Source organism: Pectinophora gossypiella, chromosome 5 (assembly GCF_024362695.1).
Source record: "Pectinophora gossypiella chromosome 5, ilPecGoss1.1, whole genome shotgun sequence".
Taxonomy (NCBI): domain Eukaryota; kingdom Metazoa; phylum Arthropoda; class Insecta; order Lepidoptera; family Gelechiidae; genus Pectinophora; species Pectinophora gossypiella.
The window spans coordinates 6002538-6029906 of NC_065408.1; the positions used below are offsets into that span (position 1 = coordinate 6002538).

At 37.9% G+C, this 27369-nt stretch overlaps 1 protein-coding gene and 3 long non-coding RNA genes across 4 annotated transcripts in view; 2 read left to right on the forward strand and 2 right to left on the reverse strand.

Annotated features, from left to right (window-relative positions):
* The window catches only part of LOC126366837 (antichymotrypsin-2-like), a 303399-nt gene extending 284958 nt beyond the window's left edge, over positions 1 to 18441 (reverse strand). The window contains exon 1 of the mRNA XM_050010164.1: positions 18438 to 18441. The gene's annotated coding sequence lies outside the window, so the exon portion shown is untranslated. The remainder of the gene's footprint in view (positions 1 to 18437) is intronic.
* LOC126366851 (uncharacterized) lies at positions 18001 to 18948 on the forward strand. The gene is made up of 2 exons (XR_007566420.1): positions 18001 to 18072; positions 18692 to 18948. It is a non-coding gene; the product is annotated as an uncharacterized LOC126366851 (long non-coding RNA).
* Positions 18949 to 21796: 2848 nt separating this feature from the next.
* LOC126366852 (uncharacterized) lies at positions 21797 to 22811 on the reverse strand. The gene is made up of 2 exons (XR_007566421.1): positions 22667 to 22811; positions 21797 to 22053 (listed from the first exon to the last, which is right to left on the reverse strand). It is a non-coding gene; the product is annotated as an uncharacterized LOC126366852 (long non-coding RNA).
* Positions 22812 to 26028: 3217 nt separating this feature from the next.
* Positions 26029 to 27072, forward strand: LOC126366850 (uncharacterized). The gene is made up of 2 exons (XR_007566419.1): positions 26029 to 26100; positions 26820 to 27072. It is a non-coding gene; the product is annotated as an uncharacterized LOC126366850 (long non-coding RNA).
* Positions 27073 to 27369: the final 297 nt, after the last annotated feature.

Below are 27369 nucleotides of genomic sequence, written 5' to 3' on the forward strand. Positions count from 1 at the left end.
CGTGTATGTATGTAGATTAGGTTACCAGATTACTCTTAATATTCTAGTCGAGGTGAAGTTTGAGAGCCCACACTAATGCGAATATTCCATCTCACGGTTGGACGAGCGATGCATATTTGATTCGTTCCCAATTTGCACTGCGTGTAACGTTGTGGCGCGTACCGCAAAAAATATCGCTTCGATCTACTTCCTTTGGTTACATCGAAAAAGAGACAATTTTATTTCCATCGGCACCACGGAATAGTTTTTCCACCCGTTTTATTACAATTTCGTGTAAATTGAAATGTTGGCGATTGATTTTACTCAGGGTGTGATGCTCTGTTGCGGGGCCACCACCTCCAATTCTGTTGAAGACGATATAGATTAATGTAATTAGTGTAGCCTAAATCATAAGTAATCAAAAGATAATTTATCACTTTTGGTGCGAACGCGAAGCTCTAAAATGAACATGGTGAACTCTACACTCTTCATTTATTGAGTGGGTTGTGAAATCAATGAGCGACATCATCAAATGTGGTACCAGATGAGAACCCTCACTGTATTTAATGCAATATGACGAAAATCTATAATAAGTGAACTTAAAAACAAAATCAACGATAGGACACGAGTCAGGGTTACAATCGAACCATCAAAAGCCCCTATCATCATGGTTCATGTTACCTTACAGTAAGCGACTATGTGTGAAGATTTTGATGATAGTGGAAGAAGTGAAAGTTTCCAATCATGTAGTGCCTGATATCTCGCTGGCAATCATCACATTCTTTGAGACCTAACGACTTCATGGTCTTATGGACATTTGTCAACCTCCTCGTCTTTCTAGTAGCCATGGAAGTTTCATGTGTTTTCTTTTCTACGTGACTTATTTTAGATTTGCCGCAAATGGCATTAACTACTTGGCCAGACAAATGGGTAGCGCTGAAGGGTCTCAACCGGTATAAAATTTGAGTTAACAGGCCTGAGGGTGCCCAGTTGGACGCGAACCTCTGCTCAGGGCGTCGTCTGAGAGGAAAAAATATTTGAAAGAATTAATCGACCCTAGTGGATTGATAGCGATAAGCGCCGAATGAAGGAAATCGTCGACCACGCCGGCGGCGACAGTATGGGGGTTCTGAAATGAAGATATCGTGTGTTGATTTAGTAAACATATTTGTAAATAGTTATTGAAATCTGGTCTACAAAAACAAATATTGCAGTCCATTTTACACAGCTGATTGCTTTTAGAATGAGTTGTACCGATGTTATTATAAACCGAGTTTTCATTGTCCCAAATTTCCAATGAATAGCAAATGTTTTCTATTCTAGTTCATTGAGTGAGCCAGCCTGTTTGACCGTATGCCATTATTGCGAATCCGTTTTGAGTTTCGCTTTACCCATTGCATTTGGTTTGTTGCTGACAATGCGGTTTCCATTTACCTTTAACCGGAGATAAGGCTTGTACCTTATCTACATTAGTAGATTATATTCTATCCCGTTGTCCTCCCGTAATGACGTCTCGCCACTGGTTGCTTAGGAGAAATTGCTGCTTATCAATAAGGTCGCCAGACTTTACTGTATCTTTCGTCCTTGTTTCGTATGTTGTGTGCAATAAAGTATATTTGTAATCCTTATTAAGGTTAATCGAATCCTTGATCAGATCAACCAGTTTGGCCGTATAGTTGATTCCGGCCAAGTAGTTTATGCTATCTGAGGAAACCGATAATAAGTGACGTCAAAAGAAGATCAACCAGAATAGAAGACAACTTGTATACTTAGCATGTTGTAATGGTGGAGTGGTGAACAAGTGCTTGTCTTTTCAGCATGTCTTAACATTTAAAAAAGGTGTCGGTGTTCATTTTGACGTGATATACAATTGTAAAGTGTGATTATGGGGAGGGGGGCGAATTAATAGGTCACTTTGATCCAATTCATCTACGAAAGCAATATTGCTATTTGACGCTTGTTAACATTGCGCACTTACTTTTATATGCGCAAATGTCGAATTGCAATATTTCTTTTTAGATGAATTGTTTCTATACGGCCTTTTTTATTTTTGTGGGTTTCGTGAGGAAATTGCATAGAAATGCATTTTCGCAGGAATGTAACTTAACCTGTATCGTGGTCAAACTTATTGAGGGTCAATTTACATTCTTTGAAGCTACGTCATTTCAGCAAGGTGTTATTGCTGAAGGGAAGAAATTACAAGAAAATGTAACAGCAACACATATTTTTATGATAAAGAATATATTTGTTTTTGCTTCGATACTGGCTTCCACAGAAAAGGTGAATATTCAAACCTCGTTTTCGTTACGTTTAACATTAAAAACGTCATGCAAAAACAGTCACGAGTGAAGCAGTGAGTAGAGAGAAGTTCACGCCGCTAGAAACTTGGTAAATAATTAATTCGTAACAGCGGAGACGTATTTAGAGTACGGTGTTGCATAATGCGCGCGGTGGGAATCTTGACTCTGTAAACAAATTTACCTTGGTGGATCTATATGGATTCTCAGACACAGACATTGTGTTAGGCAACTTACAAGCGAGCTTGATTTACTTGTCTTCCAACCTCGTACTGAGAATTTTTTTCAAGACTCTTCTCTTTCTACCTCTATGTATGGGAGGTATGCCGAAAAACGAAGAATAAGAATTGGATAGGAGGAAATAGTAAACAAAGAAAAGAAATCTGCCTGTACTTGTTCACGTTGCGTAAAAGTCGCCTTTTGTTTCCTTTTTTTGTTTGTAATTTTTATGTTGTATGTTTGTTTTGTGTGCGGTAAAGAGTTGTTGTTTTGAGAGAAAAGAGTAGGCCTATACTAGTGTAAGTATAGATATTTTGTAAAAAGGCTAGGAGTCAAAAAGGCCACATCGAAGCAATTAATATAAAAAAGTAATATTGAAATTTAACATTTACGTATATAAAAGTAAGTGATTGATTGATTGATTTCAAAAGTCTTTATTACATATTAATAAATTACAGTATTACAGACACAGTCTAACAATACTTACAAGAATGAATTTAGTACAAATATTTCGCCGGCCATAAAGCCATACGGAAATTTATGACTCATACATTGAGAACTATTTTGAAAAGTTAACTATGTTGGCATTATCAATCTGGACTGGAGTATTAATAATACCCACACAGCCAACTTATATCACACAGCGACAGTTTATATGAATGTAGATTAGGTAATATGAGAGTACAGTACGTTCTCATTTATAGCAGCTAAGAATATAAATAATATTAAGTAATAAGCAATAGAATGCCAACAATCATCGCAACAAAATGTAACATTAAAAGTAAGTACGCAATGCAAACAACTGTCAAATAGCTTTGATATGGCCTTTTTAACCCCCAGGCATACACAAACGTAATGAAGAGACGGTTGAACTGAAAATAATCGGTGGAACTAAGTAATTACTCACTGCACAAAATAGAAAGAAATTTAAGAACCAATAAATTACAAATGCACACAAGACATAATAGCCAGAATTGCAATAGCCAAACAAGCATTTAACAGGAAAAAATACATTTTGAAAACCAAAAACATATCATTAAAAATAAGGAAACGGTTTATTAAATCATATATTTGGAGCATTGCACTCTATGGAAGTGAAACGTGGACTATGACACAGAGAGACAGAGAGAGATTGGAAGCGTTTGAGATGTGGTGTTGGCGAAGGATGGAGGGTATAAGCTGGACTGAAATGGTGTCAAATGAAAAAGTGCTGGAAAGAGTTGAAGAAAAGAGAACCATATTGAAGACTATAGAGAACCGGAGAGGAAATATGATTGGCCACCTGATACGACACGATTCATTTATAACAAACATTATAGAAGGAAAAATTGAAGGGAAGAGAGGAAGGGGTAGACCTAGGATAACATTTATGAAACAAATAAAAGAGAAGGTGCAGGTCGTGTCGTATCGGGAGGTGAAGGTTTTGGCGGGAAGAAGAGAGGAATGGCGGTTACTCCACCGACAAGAGCGCAGCTCTTAAATAGAGAGAGAGAGAGAAATTAAAAATGACTGAAAACATAAAAATAATAAGAATATAGATTATTCTTATTTGCGACTATTCACCTATTGTGATGTGGTGCTGCTACTGACAGCTTCGCTCGTGCGCAACTCCATAAACAGTTACGAAGCTATAAAATGTGCTTCTAAAAATTGTCCGACTAGTAATTAGTTAACTCCAGAGTTCACACCCTTAAATAGTTATCAACGCTGCAATGATCACTTGGCAAATGGATTAATAGAAACTTGCACCTTCATAAGCGGCGTCAAAACGAAGAATACAAATGAGGTCTCAATATTCAGGAAGACACTCAAAGCGTTAACTCAAAATAAACCAGAGTTTAGTATTCACCATCACATAGACAGCATAGGCGATAGAGCAGCCAGAGAGATTAATTTGCATTCACGACCGAAACGGATCGTGAGGCTATTTCGTCGGCGTCTCCCTATTTCCTGACTGTAGCCGGCCCTAGTTAGGTAGATATTACCAACTGTCAGTGCCTACACGGGATACATTTAGATTCACCTAATACCGGCTTCCACGTTTCCTGGTCGTAATTTGAGTTACGGCAATAATTATTATTGGATATATAAACATAACATAAACTGCCCATATACGTCCCACTGCTGGGCACAGGCCTCCCCTCAATCAACCGGAGGGGGTATGGAGCATACTTCACCACGCTGCTCCACTGCGGGTTGGTGGAGGTGTTTTTACGGCTAATAGCCGGGACCAACGGCTTAACGTGCCCTCCGAAGCACGGAATCATCTTACTTTTTCGGACAATCAGGTGATTTAAGCCTGAAAAGTCCTTACCAAACAAAGGGCAGTCTCACAAAGTGATTTCGACAATGTCCCCATCGGGAATCTAACCCGGACCTCCAGATCGTGAGCCTAACGCTCTAACCACTAGACCACGGAGGTTGTTAATATTTGTCACAAATTATTGGATATAATTTAAATTATATCCAATAATTTGTGACAAATATTTAAATAGGTGCGTGTTGGCATCCCTACGTTTTTATACGTCCCACTGCTGCGCACAGGCCTCCCTCATTCAACCAGAGGGGGTATGAAGCATACTGCACCACACTGCTCCCCTGCTGCTTGGTGGATTTTAAATGAATGATCATTTAATATTCGTTTTCTTTCAACTTCCTTCCTGTTACGCCGCAGCTATGTGTACACGTGCCTTGTGCAAATTAATACGTAATTATAAATTCAATAAATCCCCGAACAGGAAAACCAAGAAGAGTAGACAAATTAAAGATAAAGCGAACGAAGAAGTCAATGAATTGGCCTTTGATAGACAATCATGGAGGAGCTCGGTGGCGCAGCGATAAACGCGCTCGGTCTGCGATTGTTGAAGTTAAGCAACTTTGGCAAAGGCCGGTCATAGGATGGGTGACCACAAATAAAAAAAAAGTTTTCATCTCGAGCTACTCCGTGCTTCGGAAGGCACGTTAAGCCGTTGGTCCCGGCTGCATTAGCAGTCGTTAATAACCATCAATCCGCACTGGGCCCGCGTGGTGGTTTAAGGCCCGATCTCCCTATCCATCCATAGGGAAGGCCCGTGCCCCAGCAGTGGGGACGTTAATGGGCTGATGATGATGACACAATCATGGAGAATGCTACACTGACAAGAGCGTGGCTCCAAGGGAAACGGCCTTCGTCTAACCTTTTCATCATGAGTGTTAGGCTCACGATCCGCAGGTCTTTAGTTTGATTAGGACGTTACAGGCTGATCATCTGATTGTCCGAAAGTAAGATGATACATGCTTCGGAATCGGATACCTGTTTCTTCGCGATGTTTTCCTTCACCGATGAGGACCTGATAATGATCTATGATCCAAATATGAATTCGAAAATAAATTCGACAATCATTGGTTTAGGCCTGTGCTGGATTCGAACCCGCGACCTGAAAGTGAAAGACAAGCGTTTCACCAACTGGGCTACCACGGCTTAAAGTATGAAACAAGTAAATAAGTATATATAAGTTCTTCCGAATAGTATGACGTTTAGGAGATAGCCGTGGTCGTATGGCGTGGTAAGCAAACTCTTAGGAAAAATAAAAAATCGGGAACAACTGAAAGTTCCATGGACAAATAAATATAAATTGGTGTGGGAAGCTATAGGTAGTTAGTAAAAAAATTGAGACTTTTATAACATACTTAATTATTTAAACAGTAAGAAAGGTCTAACATGACATCAAACAGGCGATAAGCTTTATTTTACTAAGCACTGTGGCGAAGGACTGTCTAGGTGTGTGTGTATGTGTCAGAACTGAAAGTATTGCCTTCGTTGACTATAATTTATCTAGGAACATTTGCAATGCGATTATATTTACTTACTTACATTAAAATTATGCAAATAAAGTGAATAAATGTGGTACGTTGTGAAAGAAATGCAATAAAGACATGCACATAAACATATTCCACGTAATGTTTAATATCATTGTTAGCATATGAAAAAGTCAAAGCATTTAAGTTTTAAGTAGTTTTATTTACAAAGTCAATGGCAAAGGCGAGGCGACCGCCGCTGAGCGAGAAAATCAAAATGTAAATTTTATTCATATAATAAAGAGTGCCTTCGTCTCTTACTCGTTCTATATTTTGCTAATGAATATTACCTCAACATCGCAGAACAATTACCTGAATTAATTAAAATTTCAAAGAAAAGCTCCTACAAAGTAGTATTAAATAACGATATATGTAGATAATTTCTGTAATAGGTATACCTCCTTCGTAGGAAGTTTCGTAATTTAGCCGTAAATTGTTCGGCTTCAAAGGAATGGAAAATATGTCGATTAATATTAAAGTATCTAACTGCGATCGCTATATCTCCGAGTTTCAAGGGGGTTTATTTAAATGTTTCCGTCCGGTTTTCGACAAAACAGATTACCTATTGCGAACGAATTTTGAAAATGAATAAATTTATTGTCATTGTTTGCGAAATCATTATACCAACGTGGGTCGATATCTAGTACTTAGAAATACCCCACACTAGCGTCTTTCGAGCGTCGTCTTCGTGGCAGCGCCTGCGCAACGTCTACGCGACGCCGGCGCCGTCGCCGCGGCGTTTAGTGTGGGACCCCCCCCGCCCCCCTCTTAATATTGGTCGAGTTTAGCGTGACGTCACGTAGACTATAACCACCGGCCAATCAAGACTCTTCCATTGCCACCTAATTAGTTAAATTCTGTTAAGTAGTTCAGTAGTTAGGAGGGAACAATCGTAGATTTACAAACACATACATACATAGCGGTTAAACACATAACCCTACTTTTTTCTTTGCCATAGTTGGGTAATAATAACTAACCATTTTTGTCACTGCATCACTTCAGTTGTTACATTTTTAGCCTTTGTAAATGTAAGTTTTGTGCTAAATATAAACTGGCAAAGTATATTAAAATGTTTCTCAAATACTCAAAAGTATTTGTGAACATTAGGTCCGCCTATGTATATAAACTGTATAAATGTGTGATAAATTGTACAGAATATGTACTTAAATATAGAAAACAAAGCAAATATAACTACAAACTAACTACTTAAAAAAGTTGAGCGCTAAATGGCAAATCATACACCGGCCATCCTGACGTCAGAACTGATGGTGTATTTCTATATCTCGTTAACGGCTACAACTATCATTTTGAAATCTATGCCAATATTTAGCACACCATTTGTACTTCAAAGTACACGTATCTTATCAAAATATGTCGTACTGTTAGTGCGACAGAGTCCTAAAGTGGGTACATTATATTGCTCATGACTGTACATGGCAAAATAAAAATATATTTTTTATCAATCATCAAAATTAAATATACCTACTATGTAAAAAGCCGACTGAAGTTCCGCCATATTTAAAATTTTCTTTCACCCACCACTCTACAATGCTTCTCATACGCTCAACAGACCTGTACATTCAAGATACACAAATAAAATAGCGAACTTTCAACTTATTTGTCTCTATTTCTGGTTATTTCTTATAAAAGTTAATTAGTTTTCCGACCTGTTTGCTACGAGGAAGAAAAAAGGTACTCGCGCATTCCAGGCGACTGAAACCTGCAATGTAGTCGTGGAAACTAAGGATTGATGGATTTTTCTCGTAATTGTCTTTCTGCATACCAATAGGGAGAAGAAAAATAATAACAAAAAGACGACATAAAATAGTCTTTATCTGTGTAGAATTTTTACTTTTATCTATAGCCAATTCCTTAACTTCTAAAGACAAACCTGACATTTGTTCTTCTCTCTCTTTCTATCTTTTGCTTGCCTCTCGATCAGGCAGCGAGAACTTCGGCGCCGGACTTGCACCAGCGAGTTATTAATTTACTTCACTAACGCAATTGGCTCGACCATTATAGACGGCGATGCGGCTCACCTACCACGTTGGTCTAACAGAAAGCTCGGTGAAGCGTAGGTACTTAGTTCACCTTGCGATGGATGTATCTATGACAACCCTAATTGTTGTGAGTTGGGTTATCTTATGTTCCATAATGGGAAATTATCATAATTTTTCAACAGTTACGTTGGCTTGTCTGTTTTTGTATGTTATCTGAATCTCTTTAATTAAAGGCCGTTTTAATCTAAGTTTAAACTAAATAGAATTCATTCATGTGTGCTCCGTAGTCGAAGAGCGATGTGAAATTGCATAATTTGCCAAACTAACCCGTCCACAGTAAAGCATTCTCAAACGATTAACCCGCTCATAATATGATTAACTTCAGTCTATTCAAAATTCTAAATTATGTTCCGAATTTTCATTTTAGGTAGACACGTTTTGTGACTACATTCAATAAAAATTCAAGCAATGAATAATGGTAAGTAATATTTCAAACAATATTCAGAAATAGTTTGGGAGTCATTCGCTAGGTTATCCTTGAGTTCATAACGTAAGGTAGAGAGAGTTACAAGGCACCAGAACATAATGTAGATACACGCCTTAGGCGGACCTCTCGCTGCCGGCCATGGTTAGGGCCATGAGCGGCAGCGAGCAGGCCTGGAGAGCGGTCGCCACCTTCGCGAACATAGTCATGTCCGCGAAGGCAGCGGCGGAGAGGGAGTGGGAAGACTCTGTCGACTCGCTCCCGATTCGCCGCAGGCGACCGGGAAGGCGGCGACGGGCGTACTTGGTCGCAATCGACCGAGCGCCGCCTTGACGGGGACCTGTGGACGGTGGTCGGGGGACCGCCGTCCACAACATAGGTCCCGCGCTGTAGGGCTCCCCAAGTGTTCCGGGCAGCCCTCGGCGGAGGGGGAGGCGTTTGACGCACTCCCATGGGCGCTGGGCCCCAAAGGGCATCCGCCGGCGGGGACGCGGTTGTGTGCAATTGCGTTCCAGTATCCCCGCCACACGGCGACAAGGAGGAACACCGTTGGGTTTTAGTGGGTATACCGGGTGACGACACCCGGGGAGTCCCACATAACCACGTCGCCCCCCCGGGCGGCGTGGTATGCGTAACGCATTTCCCAATGTAAAAAAAAAAGATACACGCCTTGGAAAGGCAGAAGTGTATAGCATATTCACCCCCTCCTCGCCAGCTATGTTTAAGTCCCGTGTAATAGGGGCCAGCCTATTGCCATTAACTGGACGCAAGTTCTGGCAATGACATGATATCAATTATCTAGTATAATCCAAACTAATATGTATATATATAATATGTATGAATTCTAATATGTATACAGGGTGCTAGTCATCATAACAAAAACTATGAGAGATAATTCGGACCATGATTCTGATTAATATCAAGCGTTATTTTCCGTCGCAAACGTATGGAACGGAAAATAATTAAAAAAAAACACTAAAATTTTCATGAATTTTCCCACAGGTAAATCCACTTAATATCAACTCAGAATCATGGTCTGAATCATTTCCTTCAGTATTAGTTACGATGTGACTAACACACTATCTACTTGTATGTACTTGCACGGGGTCTAAGTGACATCGTAACGAATACTGAGAGGGATGATTCAGCTCATTATACTGAGTTAATATCAAGTGGAATTTTCCATCGCTAAAGTACCTATAGAATTAAAAAAAACTAAAAAAATCGTGAATTTTGCGACGGAAAATTCCACTTGATATTAACACAGAATCAAGGTCTGAATAATCCCTTTAGTATTCGTTAGGATGCCACTAACACCCAGTATAATAATATGAATTAGAGATTTCTACTGTCATCATCATCCAAGCCGTGTCCGGCGACGGCGACTCCTAAATGTCCATCCCCAGGTCGATGTTATGATAGGCTCTAATGTGGCTAGCAAAACCGAACTTCGATTTGAAGGTTCGGCCACATGGCGCACAGAATAACTGGCCAGCAGAATTAAATGTATAGTTGTAGGAGGGCTTGTGTCGAGTCTTCCGTACTTGGCGTTTTATGTCAAGATCTTCTAAACGCATCTTTTCGTACAGTTTCTACTAGAAATAAGCTGAACCGTTTGTCTGTCTTGTGTTAGTCTTATTGTTTTATATCCTGTTCTGTGTACAATAAACTGTTAAATAAATAAATATAAATGTATTGCATACGAGTATAAACAGAACCACTACAACATAAACCATAAAACTACAGCAACATAATATGCCCCGCAAAATCGGCCCATTCCCAATCCATGCAGGCACGTCAAGTATTTCTCGTATGAATAAGCGGGACACGTCATGCAATTTCTCGTTGAAAACGTCGTCCGATGTTTTGCCTTTTCAGTATTTTTCAGCTAAAGTGACGAAACATGTCTTGAGGTGTAGTTGTTTGCATTGCGCTCACGTGTTGCCTTCGACCGCCGTCGACGCGATATTCCGAAATAATGTGTGATTTTGAATACATTTTCCAAGGCGAAAAAAGAAGCGGTAGTGTTAGTAGAAGGGTTTAGCTATATAGGTGAAAGGGTTGGCTATAGCAGGATAAATGTGGTCACAAGGACGTGACTTTCGGTAGTTTGGGTTCGAGAATAACACTGGGTTAGCACTTTGTTCATCTTATATGCATTTCCTTGATTACTAGCAGTGAAAAGTATGTTATGGTATTAGATAAATCGGCCTCCGTGGTCCAGTGGTTTGAGCGTTGGGCTCACGATCTGGAGGTCCCGGGCTCAAATCCCGGTGGGAAAATATCACAAAAATCACTTTGTGATCCCTAGTTTGATTAGGACATTACAGACTGCTCACTTGATTGTCCGAAAGTAAGATGATCCGTGCTTTGGAAGGCACGTTAAGCTGTTGCTTATTGATGTAAGTAAGTAGTTACATGAGCCATGTCAGGAGCCTTTGGCGGGTCAATAGTAACCCCGACACCAGGGTTGATGGTTTTGGTAATCCACCTCACAACCCACACGATAGAAGAAGAAGATTGATAATTGTCGATTGATGAATGTGGAGGATGCAAGAAAAGTATGTCGGGATCGAAGCAAATGGAATTCCAAAGTCTGTGCTTTCTCCGGTGGAAAAAAGGCGTCAGTTTAAGTATGCATTAACCATTAAGTGCATCCCTAGTCATGGATCGTCTAAAACAGACGTACGTGGTGTACGGTGATATTTGAACATTCATCATCATCATTATCAGCCGTACGACGCCCACTGCTGGGCGTAGGCCTACCCCAAGAATCTCTACGACGATCGGTCTTGCGCTGCCCGCATCCAGCACAATGCGTTCAAATGAAACATTGTATAAATTATGAACGCATACAAAGATATCATGGAAAAGACACGCCTATTTTAAAAACTTCGATAAACACGGCATTACGCGATTTTTTGCCTATTTTTGCTTGATATCTCAATATGAAAGTGTACTGTTGTTGGAACCCATCGTGCGCAAGTCCGAATTGCACTTGGCCGGTATTTTATACTGTCAACAACCCTATATTAAATAATTATAATCTGAAACGTAACGGGTGTTAGACAGTCCATATGTGAGAACTCGCATGGTAGAAGTCACAATAGGTTCCTAAGACATTCGGAAATAAGATAAATAGCCGACACATTCTGTTTAAATACGCTCAATGGCCCGATTCCTGCAAATACCTCCTAATTGTACTTTAAGTTATACCTGTCATTTTCTTATCCGCTAGAAAGGAAAGGAGCGGATTATTGACAGCACTTAATTTTAGGAAGAATGAATAACGCAAGCGAATCAAAAAACTACCTCGCTAGTAAGCAAACCGTTTGACGTGTGCTGTCAACTTAATTCTGTCAGGTTATTAGCCAATGTGAAATTTTTATAGAGTTGTTTTAAATTTATGCTTAAAATTGGCGTGTGTTCCATAAATTTTATGCTTGACGATTACCCGTCCCTTTCCTTTTCGGCGGATAAGAAAATGACAAATATAACTTAAAATACAGTTAAATGGTGTCTAAAGGAATTAGCACCATTGTCCAGCTTAAAAGATCAGGTCAGGTGGTACGTACCTGTTATAATTACGTATAATCTTTGTATAAAACAGTTTTTCTTTAAAAAATATTTTAATAAAAGATAATTTATTCAATAAAATCTCTTTGTCGGCCATCATAACGAACAGAAAATGGAATATTGATGGTATCGAAATTGATTTTAATTTTCTCGTTTTTTAAATATGCAATGTGGTTTTTTTCTCGAATGTAAATTTGTCGCCGCCTCAACGAAAGAAGGAGATGATGCTTTTGTGAAATTGAAAGACAACACGGGAAAGAAGAGTTTAATTACAGTTTGTAGGGAATGATAACATACGCCGTGAGGCAATAGCTTGATAGACTGTACGGCTATAAAGGGCCTACCGTGGCGCATGCTGTGTACGGGCACGCCGCGAATTGTAGCTGCGTGTATTTATTTTGTTTGACAACGTGGGTGTACGTTTCCATTGGAATACATGAAAACCCACGCACGACTATGTATAGCGCGTATAGCGGGCAACGCACGTGCCACTGCAATCCTCGGACACAGGCTTCATACGAAAAACATAAAACGCGCCGGTTCCAGAAGGTGCATTGACTGAATAGTGCAGTCGTGGGACATATGCGTGTGCTCCAGTGGAAACGGAGACCCACGTCGACAGCGTTGAACTATAATTATAATCACTTATTGGAGAAAGGCACGCATGTATCAATGACGTCAATTCATTAGTAGCCGCTCCGTAAATACACGTGTGCGGCCTCTCCGTGTACCGCGGGAGGCTCGCGCCTTATGCTGGAACGGTTTTAAAGTATTTTTCGCCTATGCGTGCTTACTTTAAACAAAGGATTTCGTTGGTTATCGAATGCGTACCGAGTAGGTACAATATTAGATTTTTAATGTACCTAACTATCTTTTACACGTGAGTGAACACAAACCAATATTTTTCAATGTCCTATACGTAGATTTTAAAACCACACGCTTTGCATTTTCCAGTAGATTTTGATGAAACTTTTCATGACACGAAACGAAAATAGATATTACCTAATGAAAAATTAAATGGTTTTTTTTTCTAGTATGTAAAGCTTGTTCGAGAAAATAAAATATTTTAAGAGTTATATAATAAGCGCATAAAATAATTTATTTGTGCCTGTCTCATATTTCAACCCGCGAAGGGAAAACCAGCCCAATACAGGTTAGGTCAGGTTACCTCCGAAAATGCATTTCTCGGGAATGTGGGTATCCACACGAAGTTTTGCTTCACCGCTGAACACGTGATAATCATTTTGATCCAAACATAAATTCGAAAACAAATTCGACAATCATTGGTTTAGGCCTTTGCCGGATTCCAACCTGCGACCTCAAGAGTAAGAGGCAAGCATTGTACCAACTGGGCTACTACGGCTACAAATAAAAAAAAAAGCCAGCTAAAATACAACACTGCATAGTTATATATTTTTCTATTGTAAAGTGATAAATAGCGGGTTTGAGCAAGCGACAATTTTATTCTATAAGCTGTGTTGAATCGATCGCCGATTACCTACGTCAATTGCTTAGCGTTTAGTACCAATTCTAGCATTAATATTTCATGATAGAGCCTGAGTTAAGACAGCATAGGTATTCAAATATATAATGCCATTTTGTGACCTAGATATTACATCCTATTTACATCTGAAATAAACCGTGGAACTTGCACCAATGTGACCAATTTACCTTAAGTGCAGTTTTCACTAACACAGTTGGCTCGACTGTTACAGACGGAGATACGGCTCACCACCTATCACGTCGGTCGAACAGAAAGCTCGTTGAGATGTAGGTAAGCTCATCTTGAGATGGATGTACCTCTGACTACCCCAATTGGGATATAGTTGTGAGCTTATGTTATGCTGAAATAGGTCTCGTTGTATTTTACGCAAGATTCACTTTGTAAAGACACTCAAAGAAATATTTACCCTCGAAGTGCGGTAACATAAGGTCCAAAACTTGTAAACATTCGAGAGTTGTGCCTGTCTTTATAATTACTAACAGTCAAATTCGACGTGGGTAAATAAAGAGGACTTTTTACAGTACTTTTTAATTACTTATTAGTAGCGATAAGACCGCCATTTGCCATGTACTTAGTTAAGAGACTTTTTGTAATTATTTCTTTTTATTTTGGTGCAATAAAGTGTAGTTCAAACACACAACGTTGTTACGTTGTATTGTATTGTACCTATAAAGCTGCACATGAGAATTTAGATTGGCTTGAGTGATCAGTTTTGGCGTCTGATACCGAGTAACTTCAGGATTTTTATCCTAATTATATTAAGAAGAGAGTTCTGGACGCCCAGGATCCCGATATCAACTACGCCGATTGGTAATATGTATATTTAGGCGTAAAATGAAGGAAATAGTCGAATTGGCCCACCAAGGTCGATTTATTATTTCAAATATAATCTCTGACCACGTCCTGAGCCAAGGTTCGCGCCCTTCTGAGTACCCCTTTTGTCCGGCCAAGTATTTAATGCTCTTTGCAGCAAATCACGTCAAAAAAAAAAGAGATCAGAACGACACTTCTCAATGATCAGGAACCATAAAGAACAAAAAAAATAAAATTAAGGTAAGTAATGTACTTAATTATTATAAACTTTGACTCTCTTAATATTGAAGTAGAATCAGAATCATTTATTCTACGTAATTATCATAGAAAAACTTGTTGAAGGTCAATTAGAAAAAAAAGGTATTAGGTAGGTATTATGACTCTTAATCGTAATTTTCCGCTGAGACCTCTTACTTAGAAATAATTACGAAAACAGACTATTTTAGTCTGGTTTTTTCATGTCATAAAAAAAGAACTTATAAACATATTGGCAATTTATAACAGAAATAGTTTTGTATGTCCTATAACGAATTTACTTACTGAAAGTATCTTTTGCCTTGCTTTTTATAGTAACATTTTGCAAGTCCCTTTAAAAACTATGTATCGAAGCGTCTTGCATAGTAACAAAATATACACCACTTTTCCGTATACATACGACGTCATGACGCAGTTTACAGACATTTATTTCTGAACATCCTACAATTGCTACGGACATTTTTCTTCTTACTTATTCATAAGAGAAAGCGGGCCCAAGCTACTCGAAAAATACGTGACTACCTAAACATAAATAATATATCGTGGAGCCTCCAGGTCTAGGTTTATAGACACATCATACTTGGTTTCTTGAAAATCTTGCCATAATAGAATATTCTATTTGAATTATGTGCATTTTCTTTTTCATTCTTCGTTGCTGCATAACAGAAAATGTTTTTTTAAGTTTTTAAGTTCCTTAAACAGTTTGGGTATATCAAAGAAGTCAAAGAATTGCCCTTTGATAGACAAGAATTGATAATTCTACAACAACAAGAGCGTCTTTAAATTATGATGATGATGAATTTTATTTTTATAACAGAAAAAATTACTCACATGCCAAACTTTTTAGAAGATTATAAGCACTTAAGTCGAACACTCTAGACATTTTATAGGCGATTACATACATACATAAACTCACGCCTTTTTCCCACCGGGGTAAGCCGAGACTATGGAATTCCATTTGCTTCGATCCTGACATACTTCTCTTGCTTCCTCCACATTCATCAATCTTTTCATACACACACGCCGGTTCGGAGCAGATCTTACTGAAGCTTTCTTAAGGACATCTCCAATTTGGTTAAAGTACGTCCTTCTAGGTGTTCCTCTGCCAGCCCTACCACCAGCCTTTGCTTTATATACCTACTGCTTTCGTAATCCTGTTATCCTTCGTCCGCTATTATGTCCAAAAACCAATATAACATTCATATCATCATCATCACCAGCCCATTAACGTCCCCACTGCTGGGGCACGGGCCTTCCCTATGGATGGATAGGGAGATCGGGCCTTAAACCACCACGCGGGCCCAGTGCGGATTGGTGGTTATTAACGACTGCTAATGCAGCCGGGACCAACGGCTTAACGTGCCTTCCGAAGCACGGAGGAGCTTGAGCTGAAAACTTTTTTTTGTGGTCACCCATCCTATGACCGGCCTTTGCGAATGTTGCTTAACTTCAACAATCGCAGACCGAGCGCGTTTACCGCTGCGCCACCGAGCTCCTCAACAGCAACATTCATACAAATAGGCAATCACATAATTTCCTCTTGCCATAAGTTAATTAGTGCAAAATAAATATGAGCCGTAGGTATGGCTAACAAGTGCGTCTTTTAACGTTTACGTCATTAACATAACCAATAGTTAAACACATTAATGTAAATTAATAGAAAAAATTATGTGCTAAATAAATAATTAAAAGGAAAAACATTTTAGCAATTGTGTCAATTTACAATTAAAAAAAATATATATACGTAAAATAATATTACCATTTACCGACATGATATTTGAATAGGTGATTACAATTTACATAATAATATTACAAAAGCCACTTCCGAAAAATAAACGCAAGAATTTTTTGTACAAATATAATGTAGTATTTGATTAATACACATAAAACTTAAATTCACATTCTAAAAGTTTGTTCATAATTAGTAATTAGAAGACAACTTGCAGCCAGTCTTGATACAAAGACGATGAGTCCAGACACATCTCATTCAAAGTGACTCAGCAAGTTAATATTTTTCTTATATGACGACTTTCTTTATACATACAGGGGTCTCATACATTTACGATCATGGTCCTTAATATTACGATAAAATGGCTACCGACCAACTGCATGAAACATTTCCCATTTTAATTTCGCTTGTCTCATCCTTTATCAAGTTCGGTCACATTGCGCGCCCTTTTTGCGTGACTTTGGACATCGGATTAGGTAGGAATCAAATCCGATAAGGATTTTAACGCTTTTGGTTTTATTATTTCCAAGATACATCCATTTCAAGCTGAGATGGAGAGTATATAGTTCTGTACTACTACTACTTAGGCCTCATCCATCTTTTCAGATGATTTAAACAATGCCTAGGAGGCACTTTTTTCATGACTATATAAACCAATCCGAGAGCGACAAGGTCTACCACACGCTCTGCAGGTGAAGTCAGAGTCAGACATGGTTGGTTGGTTGGTGAGTCGGTCATAGATGTGTAGTAGCGCGTTATTACTCCCAATTTTATTTTAGATTATACCTGTAATTTTCTTGCCCACCGAAAAAGAAAGGGACTTCGTTTACGAATTACGTTGTAGGAATTTCGTTTATCTACGAAAGCCTACAACAAATGGTTAAATCTTAATATATATGCATATAAAAATAACTAACTTAAAGAGAAAAATGTGCTACAAAATAACCCTTATAAATACGTTTAAAAACGTTCGCGTGTAACCCGAACTGAATTAAGTTGACAGCACACTTCTAATGGATTACGTACCATAGAGAACTGTCCTATGTATGTTCATGTTAATCTCGAGATCTGTATGCGTTTTATATTCTTGTGACCTGCATATATTTAAAAAAATATATTTAATTACCTAGACGACGCAGGGTCGAGGCGCTAGATACAGTAAATTATATCGCACTTGCATAAATAGTACATTTATTCAATTAGGTATAATTATTTTAATGATAACACAGGTGTCACGTACTTCACAAAGCCACTCGTGTCTATGAATCTACATTATATATAGACTTCATAAAAAAATAGTTTAGTACCGCTCATAATCATCATGTGGAAGCTACTTTTGTCGTGTTTTTACATATTTACTGTAATTTTCTCAGTAACAGGTAATTTATTTTATTTATCATCATTTTTTTCTTATTTTTATTCATTTTCATTATAATTGTAGTTGTTTCAAGTATTTGGTACCTAATTTAATTGTGTGGAATTCAGCCCCGGCGGCATTAGGATCTCATCCTGCACCGCGTAATAAATATAGCTGACTACCCATTGATCAAAATGGCTGTACGACATTTATGTACTTACGAAGACAGCGTTCGCTGTGTTTAACGGTTGAAATGCGCGATATTTTATCGCCAAACCCGGTAGCGCAACACATGCAGCCTCCACAGAAGACTTTTGTGTAGCAAAAGCTGCGTCAATTGGTTGATTTGTACGATATGTGTCGCGTTGACGTAGATAGCATAACCCATGCAACGGCGGAGTGGATTTACTCCTATAACATATATTATATATACATGAATTCACCCAGGGGGTGAAACTGTGAATATGAAATTCCATTTGCTACGATCCTGACTTAGTTCTCTTGCTTCTTCCACATTCATCAATCGCTTAAAATACTCACGCTGGTTCAGAGTATAACTTACCTTTTTAACCATGAATCTTTTGCGGATAAATGATTGATGTGATTTAAGGACGCGATATATAAGCATTATTTTTTTACAGGTTTAACCTGCCCCAAGGGAGAGGCACCTGGCTGCGGTGGGAACTGCAATAGCAAATGCTATAACTATTTCAATGGCCAATCTCCTCTTGCATGTCCTACATATGCGTGCACTAAATTTAACACTCAATGCGTATGCGATTTCCGAAATGACTACTGGTTGGACAGTGATACTGGGAAATGTGTACGTGGTGCAGACTGCCCTGTAAGCCAGAAAGGAAACTAAAATAAAAATAATAAACAGACTTATTACCTAATAGACTTGTGTTTTTATTGTTATTATTATTATTTCCATATCTCGGGACTATGGAGTCCCGAACTTCTGGAAACCGTGTGTGGGGCCAAAGCCAACACAAAGAGCACCCTGAAGACAATTTAGTCTAAATGTGGTGTGACACCAACCGGTGACTATAAGTCGTTTCCATATCTCGGGACGATGGAGTCCCGGAACACAATTATTATTATTTATTAAAGAATGATACAAAAGACACCCTGACACAATGATTCAAAAGAAACAGCCGTGGTAGAGCAGTTGGTAGAACGCTTGGCTCTCACTTTGAGGTCCCGGGTTCGAATCGAGCACAGGCCTAAACCAATGGGCTGGTTTTCCCTTCGCAGGTAGGAAGGTCAGACAGGCAGTCGTTTCTGTAAAAAAATTGCCTGTCAAATATTCAGTTTAGTGAAGCGGATCCTGTGCAAAACGGAATAATGCTAGGGGGTTGAGAGAATGATACAAAAGAAGCCAACAATTTCCCGATGGTAGCGGCTTGGTATCGCTTGGATCACGCTCGTTTATGAAAAGTTGCTATATTTAAATACACGTATAAAATCAATGACGTGTTTTTAAAGGAAAAAGTATCAAAATTAGTCGGACCCACTTCGGGCCACCACAGGGTTGTAAGAGCACATTGTTTCCTTGAAGAGTTTAATTGGATATTCTCAGCTATCGTTTTACTCGACTTTCTAAATAATCAATACCATTATGTTTAAAAAATATACAAATAAGTGTTATGATACATTTTCTGTTGTTTCTTTTACTTATTAAATATACAGGCTGTTAGTGATACCGTAACGAATATTATAATGGGCATGATTTAGACGACGATTCTTAGTTGATAACAAGTGGAAATTTCTCTCCGAAAATTCATAACGATTTCAGTGTTTTTTTTAATTATTTTCAGTTCCATACTTTTGCGACGGAAAATTCCACTTGACATCACATCAAAATCATGGTCTGAATCAACCCTAGTTTTCGGTACGATGTCACTAACACCCCGTATTTGTAATATAAGAATGTATTCAGCTTTCCTAAATTAATGTACAAAATGGTGCGCTTAGGTTTGAACTTTTATTTTGTATACCGATAAAGGTTGCCTTCACCAAATGCATAGGTTACGCTATAATATATTCAAAAAATAGTGAACAGTAATGTAACAGATGTATAAATGCTTCAAAATATACTTAGTATGTTTTCTATTTAATACCAATGATCTTAGTCACTTACTTTGATGATTATTTACCATGCCTAGGCATAATCTGTTCTTAAACATATTTATTTTATATTAAATCATGTGATTTGATAATAAATTTACAAGTAGAAAATCGAATCTTAAATATTCAATGAGAAACGTTTAGGTGAACTGAAGTTAGGTCGTTCACATAAAATTCGTTTGAAACGCTTGAGTACGTGTTAATGACTTCTTCAACTAATTTCATAGTGATTGCTTATCAATGCTAATGATAGTCGTCTAGGTAAGGGTTGGAAAATTGTATTGATATAAATTTACAAAAGCTACTGATTCCAGTAAATACGCGGTACGCGTAGCTAAGTGGTATTTGACAGGTTAATAAGCTGAAACGGGTAATATTGAAGACTTCGACCAACATACTTGCTACTTACTTGTGTAGATAGAATTCGCTGCGTCGTCTATTGGCTGAAGCGCGTTATTTACCACTTTACACGCGATAGCGTAACCTATGCATTTGGTGAAGGCAACCTTTATCGGTATTCAAAATAAAAGTTCATACCTAAGCGCTCCATTTTGTACATTAATTTAGGAAAGCTGAATACATTATTATATTACAAATACGGGGTGTTAGTGACATCGTACCGAAAACTAGGGTTGATTCAGACCATGATTTTGATGTGATATCAAGTGGAATTTTCCGTCGCAAAAGTATGGAACTGAAAATAATTAAAAAAAACACTGAAATCGTTATGAATTTTCGGAGAGAAATTTCCACTTGTTATCAACTAAGAATCGTCGTCTAAATCATGCCCATTATAATATTCGTTACGGTATCACTAACACCCTGTATATTTAATAAGTAAAAGAAACAACAGAAAATGTATCATAACACTTATTTGTATATTTTTTAAACATAATGGTATTGATTATTTAGAAAGTCGAGTAAAACGATAGCTGAGAATATCCAATTAAACTCTTCAAGGAAACAATGTGCTCTTACAACCCTGTGGTGGCCCGAAGTGGGTCCGACTAATTTTGATACTTTTTCCTTTAAAAACACGTCATTGATTTTATACGTGTATTTAAATATAGCAACTTTTCATAAACGAGCGTGATCCAAGCGATACCAAGCCGCTACCATCGGGAAATTGTTGACTTCTTTTGTATCATTCTCTCAACCCCCTAGCATTATTCCGTTTTGCACAGGATCCGCTTCACTAAACTGAATATTTGACAGGCAATTTTTTTACAGAAACGACTGCCTGTCTGACCTTCCTACCTGCGAAGGGAAAACCAGCCCATTGGTTTAGGCCTGTGCTCGATTCGAACCCGGGACCTCAAAGTGAGAGCCAAGCGTTCTACCAACTGCTCTACCACGGCTGTTTCTTTTGAATCATTGTGTCAGGGTGTCTTTTGTATCATTCTTTAATAAATAATAATAATTATGGTCCGGGACTTCATCGTCCCGAGATATGGAAACGACATATAGTCGCCGGTTGGTGTCACACCACATTTAGATTAAATTGTCTTAAGGGGCCTCTTTGTGTTGGCTTTGGCCCCACACACGGCTTCCAGAAGTTCGGGACTCCATAGTCCCGAGATATGGAAATAATAATAATAACAATAAAAACACAAGTCTATTAGGTAATAAGTCTGTTTATTATTTTTATTTTAGTTTCCTTTCTGGCTTACAGGGCAGTCTGCACCACGTACACATTTCCCAGTATCACTGTCCAACCAGTAGTCATTTCGGAAATCGCATACGCATTGAGTGTTAGATTTAGTGCACTCAAATGTAGGACATTCAATACGAGATTGGCCATTGAAATAGTTATAGCATTTGCTATTGCAGTTCCCACCGCAGCCAGGTGCCTCTCCCTTGGGGCATGTTAAACCTGTAAAAAAATAATGCATATAAATCGCGCCCTTAAATCAAATCAATCATTTATCCGCAAAAGATTCATGGTTAAAAAGGTAAGTTATACTCTGAACCAGCGTGAGTATTTTAAGCGATTGTTGAATGTGGAAGAAGCAAGAGAACTAAGTCAGGATCGTAGCAAATGGAATTTCGTATTCACTGTTTCTTCACCTGGGTGAATTCATGTATATATGTTATAGGAGTAAATCCACTCCGCCGTTGCATGGGTTATGCTATCTACGTCAACGCGACACATATCGTAGAAATCATCCAATTGACGCAGCTTTTGCTACACAAAAGTCTTCTGTGGAGGCTGCATGTAATACGCTATCGGGTTTGGGCGATAAAATATCGCGCATTTCAACCGATAAACACAGCGAACGCTGTCTTCGTAAGTACATAAATGTCGTACAGCCATTTTGATCAATGGGTAGTCAGCTATATTTATTACGCGGTGCAGGATGAGATCCTAATGCCGCCGGGGCTGAATTCCACACAATTAAAGTAGGTACCAAATACTTGAATCATCTATAATTATAATGAAAATTAATAAAAATAAGAAAAAAATGTTGATAAATAAAATAAATTACCTGTTACTGAGAAAATTACAGTAAATATGTAAAAACACGACAAAAGTAGCTTCCACATGATGATTATGAGCGGTACTAAACTAAATTTTATTATGAAGTCTTATATATATGTGTGTAGATTCATAGGCACGAGTGGCTTTGTGAAGTACGTGACACCTGTGTTATCTTTAAAATAATGATACCTAATTGAATAAATGTACTATTGTAGTGCGATTTAATTTACTGTATCTAGCGCCTCGACCTAGCGTCGTCTAGGTAATTAAAGATATCTTTTAAATATGATTTTAAATATTATGATTTAATTTAATATAAATAAAATGTGTTTAAAAACTAGATTATGCCTATGCCTATTAAATAGAAAAAAATATAAGTATATTTCGAAGCATTAATACATCTGTTACATTGCTGTTCACTATTTTTTGGATATATTATTGTGTTCAGATGCAGTGGGGCGTAACTGAAAGTCACTTTCATAAGCACTGGTTATTTGTTCAAATAAATCAAGCGCTTCAGCCAATAGATGCAGCGAATTCTTCCCTTCGCAGGTTGGAAGGTCAGACAGGAAGTCGATTCTGTAAAAGACCGGACTTGTAAAATCTACAGGTTAGGTAAGCGGACCCTGTGAAAAACGGAATAATGCTAGGGGGTTGAAAGAATGATACAAAACAAACAGCCGTGATAGCTCACTTGGTAGAAAGCTAGCCTCTCACTTTGAGGTCGCGGGTTCGAATCCAACTCAGGATTCTCATTCTAAATTATGATGATGACGAATTTTATTTTTATGACTTAAAATATTTTTAATTATTTTAAGTTTCTCGAATTCAATACGCAACGCACTACGAATCATGCTTAACTTTATGAATGATTATAAGAACTGAAGTCAAACATTTTTCCCACCGGGACAAGCAGAGACTATGGAATTCCATTTGCTTGGATCCTGAGATACTTATCTTGCTTCCTCCACATTCATCAATCGTTTCATACACACACGCCAATTCGGAGTAGATCTTACTAAAGCTTTCTTAAGGACATCTCCAATTTGGTTCTTCTAGGTGTTCCTCTGCCAGCCCTACCACCAACCTTTGATTTATATTATACCTACTGCTTTTGCAATCCTGTTATCCTTCGTCCGCTATTATGTCCAAAAACCAACATAACCATCATATACAAATAGGCGATTAGATCATATAATTTCCTCTTCCCATAAGTTTCTAGTGCAAAATAAATATGAGCCGTAGGTATGGCTAACAAGTGCGTCTTTTAACGTTTACGTCATTACCATAACCAATAGTTAAACACATTAATGTAAATTATTAGAAAAAAAATGTGGTAAATAAATAAAAAACATTGAAGCACAAAAATTTTAGCAATTGTGTCAATATACAATTTTAAAAAATAATTATAACAAAAGCCGCTTCCGAAAAATATAAGTTAGAATTTTTTGTACAAATATAATGTAGTATTTGATTAATACACATAATACTTAAACTCACATTCTAAAAGTTTGTTCATAATTAGTAATTAGAAGACAATTTGCAGCCAGTCCTGATACAAAGGACAATGACTCAAAAAGTCCCCCTCCACCAACAGATTTCAGACATATCTCATTCGAAGCGTCTTAGCTACCAGCATCAGGGAATGATGCCGGGCAGCAGCGGTATCAGTACTGGTTAGAGGCCGAGGAAATGGATTCTGAGGGCTCTAGCTAGAACATCACCGATTGAGAAATTGGTCGGTGTATTGCGGAACGGAAGACGATTGGGGCAACCACCGTTCTACACACCCTATCTATAGTATTGAAGGCGATTACTCCACCGACAAGAGCGCAGCTCTTAGATAAAGAGAGAGAGAGAATGAGATCACTAAAACGTATAAAGTACCTGTTGAAAGGGGCGGGGGGAGGGGTCTCATACAGTTACGATCATGGTCCTTTGTATGATGGATCGTATGGTGACAGATAATGTGTCGGTTTTTACGACTCGCCCGCAACGATAAGCAGCTGAAGACGTTGTACCTTATAGCAACACGGACTTACGCGCAGAGGCCCGTATGCATGCGTCCTGCACGTTAAGTATTTGCTCCCAATCCAGGGTAGAAATTTATGTTTACTAAGAATTATTTAGTAGGTTAATAGGATACAATGGCTAACGTCAAATGCATGAAATATTTCCCGTTTTAATTTCGCTTATCTCATCCTTTATCTAGTTCGGTCACATTGCGCGCCCTCTTTGCGTGTTGTGGCGTTCTAGATGTGTTGGTTGAGTGGTGTGCTGGTAATTAAACGACCACATAAAGAAATATTTTAAAGTTTATTGGTTTTTCACTTATTCACACATTTTACACTTTTATTATCAATGTTTTATAAATCAACATGTTTTTAGTATTCGTTGAATTAATCAATTTAACACAAGAAAATATGAAATATGTATGCATCCATTTTTGATGCCAAGAAGGAAGTCAACTATTTGTCTATGACAATACCTTTTTAATAGTAACAAAACCATAGATATTTTTATATTTTGTTCGTGGTCCGAACACGTGTCTTTGGACACCCGATTAGATAGCGTTACCGGATTTGAACGCTTTCGGTTTTATTGTTTTCAAGAAACATCCATTTCAAGCTGAGATAGAGAGTGTATAGTTGTGTAGTAGCGCGTTATTAAATCAAACATTTAGTGCTACTCACATCTCTTAATTCTATTTTACATTATACCTGTAATTGTCTTGCCCACCGAAAACGAAAGGGATGGGTGGTAATCGACTAGCTGCGAATTTCGTCTATCTACGAAAGCCTACAACAAATGGCTAAATATAAATATATTTGCTTATAAAAATAACAAGTTAAAAAGAAAAATGTGTTAACACTTTCAAGGACAGAACGTCTAAAGACGTTCCGATTCCAAGGTACTATCTATTATGAACCATCAATGACCCATGGTCTCTGCTCGTGAAAGGGTTAAAAATAACCGTTATAAATACGTTTAAGAATTTTCGCGTGTAACCCGAACTGAATTAAGTTGACAGCACACTTCAAACGGATCACGTACCATAAAGAACTGTCCTCTGTGTGTTCATGTAAATCTTGAGATCAGTATGCGGTTTATATTCTTGTGAACTGCATTTATTTAAAAAATATCTTCAATTACCTAGACGCTACGAATAAATATATTCGTAGCCTAGACGACGCTGGGTCGAGGGGCTAGTTACAGTAAATTATATCACATTTGCATAAATAGTACATTTTTTCAGTTAGGTATTATTATTATAATGATAACACAGGTGTTACGTACTTCACAAAGCCACTTGTGCCTATGAATTTATATATATATAAGACTTCAACATAATGAAATTTAGTTTAGTACCGCTCATAATCATCATGTGGAAGCTACTTTTGTCGTGTTTTTACATATTTACTGTAATTTTTTCAGTAACAGGTATTTTTTTTTTATCATAAACTTTTTTCTTATTTTTTTAAATTTCATTATAATTGTAGATGTTTCAAGTATTTGGTACCTACTTTAATTGTGTGGAATTCAGCCCCGGCGGCATTAGGATCACATCCTGCACCACGTGATAAATATAGCTGACTGCCCATTGATCAAAGTGGCTGTACGACATTTATGTTCTTACGAAGACAGCGTTCGCTGTGTTTATCGGTTGAAATGCGGGATATTTTATCGCCCAAACCCGGTAGCGCAACACATGCAGCCTCCACAGAAGACTTTTATGTAGCTTTTTTTTTTTTTTTTACGTGACTTATTGTAGATTTGCCGCAGATGGCATTAACTACTTGGCCGGAGACTTTTGTGTAGCAAACGCGGCGTCAATTGGTTGATTTCTGTTGTCGTTGATAGCATAAACCATGCAATGGCGGAGTGGATTTACTCCTATAACATATATATATATATATATATATATATATATATATATATATATATATATATATATATATATATATATATACATATGAATACCCTACCTAGTTTCACCCGAAACAGTGACTACGAAATTCCATTTGCTACGATCCTGACATAATTCTCTTGCTTTCTCCACATTCATCAATCGCTTTGTATACTCACGCCCTGAATCTTTTGCCGATAAATAATTTATTTGATATAAGGACGAGATTTATATGCATTATTTTTTTTTACAGGTTTAACCTGCCCCAAGGGACAGGCACCTGGATGTGCTGGTAACTGCAATCGCAAATGCTATAATTATTTCAATGGCCAATCTCTTATTGAATGTCCTACATATGTGTGCATTGAATCTAACAGTCAATGCGTATGCGATTACCTGAATGACTACTGGTTGGACAGTGATTCTGGGGAATGTGTACGTGGTGCAGATTGCCCTGTAAGCCAGAAAGGAAACTAAAATAAAAATAGTAAACAGACTTTCTAATAAACTTGTGTTTTTTTTTGTTATTATTTCCATATCTCGGGACTTTAGTCCCGGACTTCTGAAAGCCGTGCGTGGGGCCGAAGCCAACACACAGAGGCCCCTTAATTAAATGAAAATGAATGAATGAAAAATAAGTAAGTAAGTATAAATGGGAAGAACAGAGGCCCCTTAAGACAATTTAATTTAATTGTGGTGTGACACCAACCGGCGATTACCTTTGCATATACTATGGGAGTGCTTCCAAAACCAATCCCCGGTTCCTGTAGGTCTATTGCAGATTATGGGGACGAAGGAAGCTT